Source organism: Fukomys damarensis, unplaced genomic scaffold (assembly GCF_012274545.1).
Source record: "Fukomys damarensis isolate Sample0158 unplaced genomic scaffold, DMR_v1.0_HiC HiC_scaffold_20, whole genome shotgun sequence".
NCBI lineage: Eukaryota > Metazoa > Chordata > Mammalia > Rodentia > Bathyergidae > Fukomys > Fukomys damarensis.
Genome location: NW_022900932.1, coordinates 26,530,782 through 26,540,879, shown reverse-complemented (window position 1 = coordinate 26,540,879; position 10,098 = coordinate 26,530,782). Strand labels below are relative to the sequence as shown.

The 10,098-nt window shown below is 39.8% G+C and overlaps 1 long non-coding RNA gene across 1 annotated transcript in view; it reads right to left on the bottom strand.

Annotated features, from left to right (window-relative positions):
• Positions 1-4,537: 4,537 nt before the first annotated feature.
• LOC104874106 overlaps positions 4,538-10,098 on the bottom strand; it is a 14,309-nt gene continuing 8,748 nt past the window's right edge. Inside the window, exon 3 of the long non-coding RNA XR_783660.1 lies at positions 4,538-4,605. This is a non-coding gene — a long non-coding RNA (uncharacterized LOC104874106). The remainder of the gene's footprint in view (positions 4,606-10,098) is intronic.

Genomic DNA, 10,098 nt, shown 5'->3' with positions numbered 1-10,098 from the left:
GTGGAGCTCAAAGAAATTTTAAGGCAGTGAAAATAGTCTGTTATGATATTGTAATAGTAGTATACGTCAGTATATATCAGTCCAAATCCATTGAATGTACAAGTGTGACACTTAATGTAAACTACAGGGGGCCTTGGTGATTACAATGCGGCGGTGGAGGTTTACCAGTTCTAACCAATGTATCCCTCTGATGGAGATGCCAATAATGAGGGAGTCTATGTACATGTGGGTTATCTCTGCGCCTTCCTCTCATTTGCTAAAACTGCTCTGATTTTTTAAAATTTTTGAACTTCAAATAAGTAATAAACAATTTTAATATAATTTATTTAAGTATGGCTCATGGAAATAGATTTGAATATCACACAGGAGATATACAGATATAGAGATAGATATAGATATATACATTACTCAAAATTCACATTTAACTGGATGTCCTGTATTTCAATTTTCCCAGTATAGCAACCCTAATCATACTCCAGCTAATGAAATAAGATGTGAGTTGACAGGCTGTCAGTGCTACCAGGAAAGGTGTGCTACTAGAGTGCTACAGTCAGGGAGTGCCCTGTTTTCTCATCATGGAGAGATCCTGCCAGTAAACATGGTGTCTCTCTGCAGAAGCATGGCATTGTTGGAAAGGCCCTGGATTTGAAAGAGGTCTGCACTTAAACCTACAAAGAGCACTTGCCAGTGTGTGGCTTTCAGAAAATCATGACATTTTTTAAAGTCTCCTTTGCTTTTGCCATAATTAAAAAATTTTTTAAAAGAAAGGGAAAGGACCCCTCTAGTATACTTAATAATTCATACAGGGCCCACTCTAGGGAAAATTAGAATCTTCCCATAGCAACATCAGCTGCCCACCCTCTCCCCATCACCGGCAAACACTGGCCCCTAAACATGACTGAAATCAGCCAGTGCTGATTGGCCCACACCCCAGAATCTTGATATTAGACTGAGTAAGCTTTCTCTGTAAAGGGCTGAATAATAAATATTTTAGGCTTTCTAGCCATGTGATTTATATATCATAAACTATTTTTGGCTTTCTGAATTTCTTTTGCAACCGCTCACCTCATCCCTTGTAGCATGATGAAAGCAGCCATCAATAGTACAAAAATGAATAGATGGCCTATGTTCCAATAAAACTGCACTTATGGACACTGACATTAGAATTTCATATAACTTTCCATGTGTCAGGAAAGACTACACTTATCTTGACTTTTTCTTAATCCTATAGACATGCAAAGACCATTCTCAGCTCATAGGCTATAGAAAAACAGGCAGCAGGTTGGCTCTGGTCCTCGGCTGTGGTTTGCTTACCCTTGCTCTGTAAGACTGAATGCTAATCTTGGAGAATCTCTTTAAACTAAAGGGGTGGTGATCCTACTATTCATGACCTACAGCAGTTATAGAAGGAGCTGGTCTTAGTCATTATACTGCCTGGGACTATGTGGTTAATTTATGGCCCCAATCCAGGGAGATTATGTCACCACTGGTAGTCTCCCCCTTCATCTATTTAAAAAAGTAAGGGGTCATTATATTTATATATATTACAGTAAGTGGTCATATTTAGCAAGCCACTAAATAAAGTGGTTGGAAAACACAAATGAGGACTATAAGGACATATTTAGCAGTGACAATCTGAGTACTGAGTAATACAGAAAATCGTACAGCAAAGGAAATAAAGAAATTAGATTGATTTTCTTGTAAATTTTCCACCACAATTCTTTACTTCATGGAAAGCAGAATAATCTATGAGGTCATTTTTCCTTCACACACAATTCGCTTTCATGGAGTTTGCAAAAAAGGGGAAGTGTTTCTCAGTAGAGAAGCTACAATGACAGACTGGGCCTAAAGAGAGCATTTTCTCATGCAGGGCATTTTTATTCCCGGCCTGACCCTTCCCTCTCTTCCTACACTGCTCCCCTTTCGCATCTGCAATGGCTCCCAGCATACCCCACCTTTCCATGCCCCACCTTTCCCCTTTCTGAGAAAGCTGCTATCTTTGATCTTTTCTCCTTCAGGATTGTGTTGCTAACATATGGCAGTACTTAGAACACAAACTGCAGTACTTAGAAATCAGTCTTGTTTTGATGAGATGGCATCAGGAGGATAGAAAAAAATTAGAGGAAATCTTTAAAACATATCAAAGTCCAAAGTGCTGGGTAAACAATGATAAAGAAAACAGGAGTACAGAAGGAAGGTGCTAGTTTCAGTAACCTGGGCTCTTGCACTGGGGAGATACGGCAATCCACTTTAAATGACAGGCCTAGGGAGGTTAGATAAAGGGTCCTTCAGGTGACAGAAGAGGACATGATCAGGTTTTGATAGAAGCAGAAATCACTCACCAGAGTAAAATGATAATTAGAGATAATTATAGTAGACTACGAGGGTGCCGGAGTGCTGTTGTCTACCTAGCCAGTTACAGAAAAGTCAACCTCATTTCTTATCACTTCAAATGTGCCCTTTTTATTTCTCAGCTGATGAATCTTTCAATCCTGGTGCATTTGCAGAGCATTTTGGTTCAACTGAAGTCAAATAAAAGACAATAAGATATGCATTCTCCATACAGCCTCATTTCTCCTCAGATGCTCAAGCAAGGGAGTTAAGAGAAGCAATATGGCAAGCCCGACCTGGGAAACGTAGTGACTCCGTAAGACCCTGTCTCAAAATAAAAAGAAGAAAGGCCAATCCCCAGCAGAGGGTGGGGGAGAGAGAGACACAGAGCCCTTTGAGGTGAGTAAGTGAGCATGAACACATGGATTTCTTCAATCCCTACATCTGTAGAATTGGAATAATACTCTGTGTTACTCACCACACTCTCTATTTTGAACCTGATGCAATGTGACACATAGAAAGACTCTGCGTATAATATCAATAAAAGTGTTTTGTTGTTGTTGTTGTTACTGTTATAGAAGGGGGAGTAGCTCATGTCAATTGCTGAGACACTGAATGACTGCTGTAGTTTAAACAGATGAATTGAGTGTTAATAAGCACATGTCTTGGTCACCACTTAGGACTGATGAGTCAGAGCTCTGGAGTATGAGGCCCAGGTCATGGGCTCCATGGGATTAGCTCATCTGACTGGGATGGCTGGAGCCTCTAAATTTAAAAAATCTAGAATTAAATCCCGTCTCTCCTCTTTCTTCACAAGCCCCTTAACCTCGTCAAGCCTAGGTTTCCACATCCCTAAAATTGGGAAAATACTACTACCTGCCAAGTTGAAAAGCTCAGAGATAACATATCTAATCTTTGCTGCATAGATTTCCCACAGATAAGAATAAATGTTGTTTAAAAGACCCAACACTGGTAAAGACCAGCTATTTTGCAAATTTATGTGAAGATTACATATGTGACAATCTGCTCAGATCCATCCCTGATTCTTAGTCAAACACTAAGACATGGCCCAGTAGTGGTGGGATCTGCATCTAAAAACGACAGCACAGTATGCTTCTTTCAGTTACTTTTCTTATTATAATATTTGTTTCTGAGATATCGGAAAGGAAATTGTGATAATTCTACCTAAATTGGCTATATGGCTACCCCAATCTTCCAGGCTCACTTTTAATCCTCCAAATCAGTTCATCCTGTCTATCACAAACTTCTGCCTCACTTTTCCCCTACATTCAATTAATACCCAGGTCAGACCACATTATTTATCAGATCTCATTATTTATCAAAGTTTCTCTGCCTGGAAAGCTGGATTTTGGCTTAAAGCGGTGTCTTGGAAACAATGGAATGCTGAGGTTTGTGTGCAGGAGGCTGATTGGGGAATGCTCTTAGAACACCTAGGTGGGAGCAAAGCAAACAGAATTCAGCAAAGCGGGGTGTTGAACCATGATCCTTCCACAACTGAGGACTCAGCTGACACTGTGTGAAGCCTTGGAGCTGGGAGGACCCCTAAGGGTTGTTGCAGATCATGTCAAAGAATTGTGCACTCCATCCAAAAAGGGACTCAGCTGAGATCCATTAGCAAACCAACCTCCCTTGCGTTGAGAATTGTGTGTCTCCCACTGAAAGACATCCAAGCTATATCCCACTGTAACAGCTGCTCCACTGCCCGGCCCACAGTGCCTATCCTCACCTCTGCCTCACCATCTGGTCCCCTCTTCACATCAAAATGTGGCTGCCTAGGAGACATTTTAAGATACCTCTTGCTGCCCCTGAAGAGTTCAAAGGCCACGAGTTCAAAGCCTACTTTTGGTGGTACTTCTCAAAATTCTAGTCAATGTGCAGAATGAGAAAGTTAATATCCCTTAATCATACACAGTGATGTGTGTTTTTCTAATTAGTTAAAATTTCCAGGGCCTCAGCATATTTAAGTATATTTAATGCTCCTTTGTTTGGTTCCTCATTTTGTTTGTAGGAAAAAAATATTTCATGGGTAATGATACAATTCTATTCTTACACAATATCCATTGGGGTTTTCATTTCCTTTATTTGCTGAATACTTTTTTATAAAGTATTCTTTTGAAAATATAACAAGAAGTTCTATATTCTAAAGAAAAATTCAAACGAGATGAGTAGAATTAAATTAAGAAATCTCTTGGGCTGTCAATGTAGTTCAGTGGCCATGCCTGCCTGGCAAGTTCAAGGTCCTGAGGTTGATCGCTGGAAATGAGAGGAAAAAAAAAAGAAATCTCTTAAATTACAGAAAAGTATTGACTTATTATAAAGAGAATATGATTGAAAAGAGAACCAATAATCAACATAAGTGTGCCTATTTCCCTTATGAAGAAATGAAGATTTGTGTCATCTTAGTGTATTTCCCATGCTGAAGTAATGTTCGATCAAAACCATGAAAATGGTTGCTTTGAAATAAATGTGTTGTGTGAATAAAAAAAAATTAAGTGACCCAATGAAGTCACATGTCTGTACAAAATGGAAGAGACAGAGGTATGAAAGATACAAATATATATTAATATGTACATTTATAAAATAATATAAATGCTATATATGTTATTTTCAATTTATCTATATATAAATGTATGTGTGCAAAAATGTATGTCAGGGAAATATATACACACATACACACACTTCTTTAAAAATGATACATTACTTCATTCACTTGGTAAAGTTAAACCACTTTATTTGAGCAAAGCATTGTAAAATGAGTGTCTGAAGTATCTCCAGGTCTAAGTCAACAGTATGTGGTGTACACATGGTCATTCTGATGCTTCCAAATCTACAGTGCAACACCATATATGGCACTACTCATAGACTAAGGTCTGGCTAATTGGCTCTGTTCATATGCCTATGCTTTGGAAACCTTGTGAAAATTTTTCCAATTTTTCTTCAGTTTCCTGGGATCATGATTTGTCTTTGGAATGTTCCCCAAATGCCTCATGCATCTGTAGATGGGCCCTGGAATCTGGGACCTGGTCAGAAGAGGCAGGTCACTGGGGGCATGACACGGAATAGTGTATTCTTGTCCACGGTTGCACTTTCTTGCTCTGCTCTCTGGTCATCATGATGTCAGCAGTTTCTGCAAAGCTGTTTGGTTGTGCACTTTCTGCCTTGAAGCCAGCAACCCTGGACTGAACTTACTGAAACTGTGAGCCAAAATAAGCCTCTCTTCCTTCAAGTTGTGAGTGTCTGGTATGTTGTCCCTGTGACAGCAAAGTAACATACACAGGGCAAACAATGCCATTTGGATCAAGTGTCTCCAGTCCATACTGGGAAGTGCATGGGCTGTGGCCCATATTTTTCTTTTCTGGGCACTCTGTATCATCTTCCCCATTGTGAGGTTGACCAGTTCTCCCAAAGAACCCCTACTCTCACAGCTTTATGGTTGTCTGGGGCCAGTGGTCAGGCCCTGTTCCAAGATTGTGGTATGGTGAGTGGATCACCTCCACTAAGCAGCGTGGTGCTTTTTTTATACAATCTCATAAGATTTGGTTGTTAGAGTGGTACTGACATGCTAATTTGAAAAGACTCACTCATACTGAATATGGGACTATTCAGGGTTCTGGACTCACTGTGCCCCTTGGGCTTGAGTCTGCCTATCACAGGCCTGTCAGTGTCCCCAGGAAAGTGTTTCTTCCTACGTATAGAACCTGAGGGTGATGTGGTAGCAGCAGGTGTCCTTCATACTGTGTAACTTTCACTTTTGTTGCTGGCTTCTAGATGGTCAACTCTCCTTAGAGGCTCCTTATCACTTATCAGATGGTCAGGGGTGACCCCACTCAACCCCAAGGCTTTGGAGAATCTTGTTCTACAATGCAAATGGCCCTAAACCTTTACAATAGATGTTTTCTTCATCTGATCAATATGGCAACATTTTACTTTCTAAATTGGTCTTTTTTGTGAGAATAAGAACACTTTTCTTGGTAGGCCCACAGGATCCTCTCCCACTGTCAACATTGAAAGAGATCCCCAGGAATGCAGCAATTATAGCCCAAAGCATTTAAGAGAAGACATGGTTGAAAAACATGCTAACCTATGTTTATACTGTGCTGCAAACAATAAGTTAAACATGACCAGAAAATGAATTAGTGCTTGATTTTCATGCATACCTTAAATAAAACTTACATGATTATCACACAGTAATATCCGTAAGAAAGTTATTGGAGGCTGATGTTCACAGGCAGCACAGTAAAGCATGAAGTGCCACGAATAATGATGTGACCAGCATCTAATAAGTGGTTATTAGAGACACGAAGAGGCAAGAAGACCTATGTGGCTTCAATGCAGACAGGCTCCAAAGAACTATGGCACTGTAAACCAGAACATATTCCTCACTTTTTCCCATGGTAAGAGATATAAAGTTAGCCAGGAATCGTGCATTTGATAATAAACAGCATAGAGAAGTAGTTCTTTAACTTATCAGAAGCCATGTTGCCTGAAAACCATGTGCACTGATTGAACAATAAGCAAATATGTAAATATCGTTTCTTTGCCTATTATCTTAAATCTGCACTGATGAATCTTCATTGATAAATGACTGTACCTGGTGGATCCATGACTCATCTTTTTTAATCAAATGTTTATGAAGAAAGGGACCCTGTGAAATACACACACATGCACACACACAAGCACACATGCATGCACATAGGCAAGCACACACATTCTCTCCCAAATCCCTGTACATCTTAGAGGTGGTCCCAATCATATGTGAATTTAAAAAGTTATCCTGAGACCCAGACACAGTATACAAACAAGAACTTTTGTGAGCCATTTTTCAGTACAGCAACTTTTCTGAATCTTTCCCAAGCTGTGAGGAATACCATTATCAGGTTCACTTGATGGTACTGTAGCAATCCAAAGGAACACCATCCAGTGCTTTTCTGGAAAATATATTGACTCAAAATCAAAATAGAGCTTAAGAAACTGATGAGAGCATCTCATCTATCCCACATCATTGATATTCCCCCATGTTCGCCATCCCTCTCTTTTTTTTATCCACTACTTAAAAGAAAAATTCTACAACTGTTTTAAATTTCAAATATAGGTAATTCATATTTAAAGATGGCCTCATATATTAGTTTTCCCATTGCTGCACACAATACCTGACACCTAGAACTTAAAGAAGAAGGGGTTTAATTTTGCTCATGCCGTAAGGGGATTCAGCTGAGTGAGAAATATCACAGTGAAAAGATGTGGTGGAGCAAAACTGCCTCGCTCATGGTCTGTGAGGCAGAGCAGCGGAACACTGCCAGAGAGGTTCCTTCTGGGGAAAAATTTACGTTTTTCAAATTGTTCTGCTTTGTCTGTAAATCTGGCTACAAGCAGTCAGCTATACTCATGCCATAGCCTAAACATTAAGCTATCTTGAAATATCCTTTGCCAGATTATTAATCCACCACATTTAAAATCAGTCTATTGTGAAGTTTTAGGAAATGGATGGTAAAAATGTAAAAAATTAAAAAAAAAAATGTGCCAGAGTGTAACACACATGGCCTCTAGCCCAACTTTCAATGGAGTCTTTATTCCCAGCTGAAACTTCCTATCTTGGCTTTTACTGTCTGGATTCTATCAGTATTCTGGTCTTCTGAACTCTGATCAAAATCACTCATCAAGCTCGGTTTACAGAATTCTAGGACTTCTCTAGCCCACATCTCCAAACCTTTCCAAAATCCTCCTGCAAACCAGCTCCAAAGGCTTCTAAAACACACGGTTAGGAACAGTGACAGCAATGATCCTACTCTTGGTATTGATTTCCTGTTTTCTGTATTAGTCAAGTTTCCTGTTGCTGAGCCCCATACTCAACACCCACAATTTAAAGGAGAAGTTTTTCCTCCCAGCTTCAGGGGATTCAATCCATGGTATGTCTCCCAGAAACATCATGCTGGGAGGGTATAGCGTAGCAAGCCTGCTTAGTTCATGGCAACTGGGAGGCAGAACAGGGGGACAGTGTCAGAGAAGAAGGAGGAAGGCAAAAGATATAGACCTCAAGGTCACACCTCCATGGCACACTCAGAGACCTGCCCCAGCAGTCCTGAGCAGACCTTAAATCCAATCAAGTTGACACTCCACCTGAAGCACACCTAGAACAGCACTGACCCAAGATATTTATAAGAGCTGACCCAGCTGATTCACTTTTTTGTCTCTGCTCAGTCTGAAATAGTCTAAATCTCAAAGAGGTCAATGAAAATGTTTCCTGGTTTTCAGACACTCCTGAGAAGAAGCCTCTATCACTCTCCTCAAACACACATGCCATTGCTTAATAATGTTCACATTGCCTCAGCATGAGACACACATCCTTTATCTGATGAATTTTGTATTAGTGAGCTTCCAGTCACTATAATAGAAACCTGAGATAAGCACCCTACAGAGAGAGAGAAGGGTTAGTTTGGCTTGGAGTTTTGAAAGTTTCAGTCCATGTCCAACTGGGCTATTTCTTTGGGCCTATAGCAAAGTAGCACATCATAGCAGAGAATACATGGTACAGAACACTGGCTTACTTCCTGGCTAGGATGCAAAAAGAGAGAGACAGTGAAACAGACCAAAGCCCCACAATCCCCTTCAAGGCATGCCCTCAATGACCTAAATTCTCCTACTAGGCCCTACCTCTTAACAGTTCCACCACCTTTTAATAGTGCCATGAGATGGTCTTCCAGGAGACATGGTCTTCAGGTCTCAACACATGGCCTTCCAGGAAACATTTCATACCCAAATTATCGGATCCTGTCCCTGGATTGATTGCCCAAGTCTTTGGACCTCTAATCAGAGACACCCAAAGCCCTATCCTACCCTGTGAAAGCAAGGAAAACAATTTAAGAGGCAAGCAACTTTTCCACAAGGATCATTCCTTAAATTCCTTTGAATGTACCTATTACTTTCATATAGAGATTCAAAATATTTTTTAATTTTAAAAAAAATTAATCTACAGGTATGTTGATAAATCCCTTTCCACAAAGAACATTTAAGCTCATTTGATTGATTCTGTGGTAATCGATGAATATCAAGCAATTTCTTTTCTTTCCTTTCTTTTCTTATTTTTTATTGTTCTTTTCTGTTTAGATTTGGTTCTTCTTTTTGCTGTTTTTTTCTATTTTAATTCAAAGTACCTTGATTTTTAACCCAGGTAAAAGAGATATGTTAGTTTCTCAACTGTCATGATTTTGTTTGGCAGCTTGTCTCAATTCCTAAAATATAGAGAGGTAAATTTCTTCTTTGTCAGCTTTTAAGTCAGACCCACTGTGAAAAAAACACCACTGAGCCTTTATTTCCACCTTCTAACACCACAGAACACATTTTCCCTTCCATCTCCCCAAGCAAATGACTTTAGAGTCTTTAGGGCACATTTGTCATTCAGATATAAGAAAAGAAAGCTCAAATGCAGTGATTCACATGGCAGCAGTTACATGCAAAAAAAAAAAAAAAATATGGAGCTCTCTTTAATCTACTGTAAATGACCGTAAATCCATTCACAGACTAATAGTGGAAAACGTAAGCTAGACAATCAAGGTAAACTTAGTCATTCTAGTCAAGTCAAGATGCCTTCTTCTTTCTTCTTCTTCCTCTTCTTCTTCCTCTTCCTCCTCTTCCTCCTCTTCCTCTTCTTCTTCCTCTTCTTCTCCTCCTTCTCCTTCTTTCTCCTTCCTCTTCCTCTTCTTCCTCCTCCTCCCCCTTTCTTCTTCCCTCTTCCTCTTCCTCTCTCCT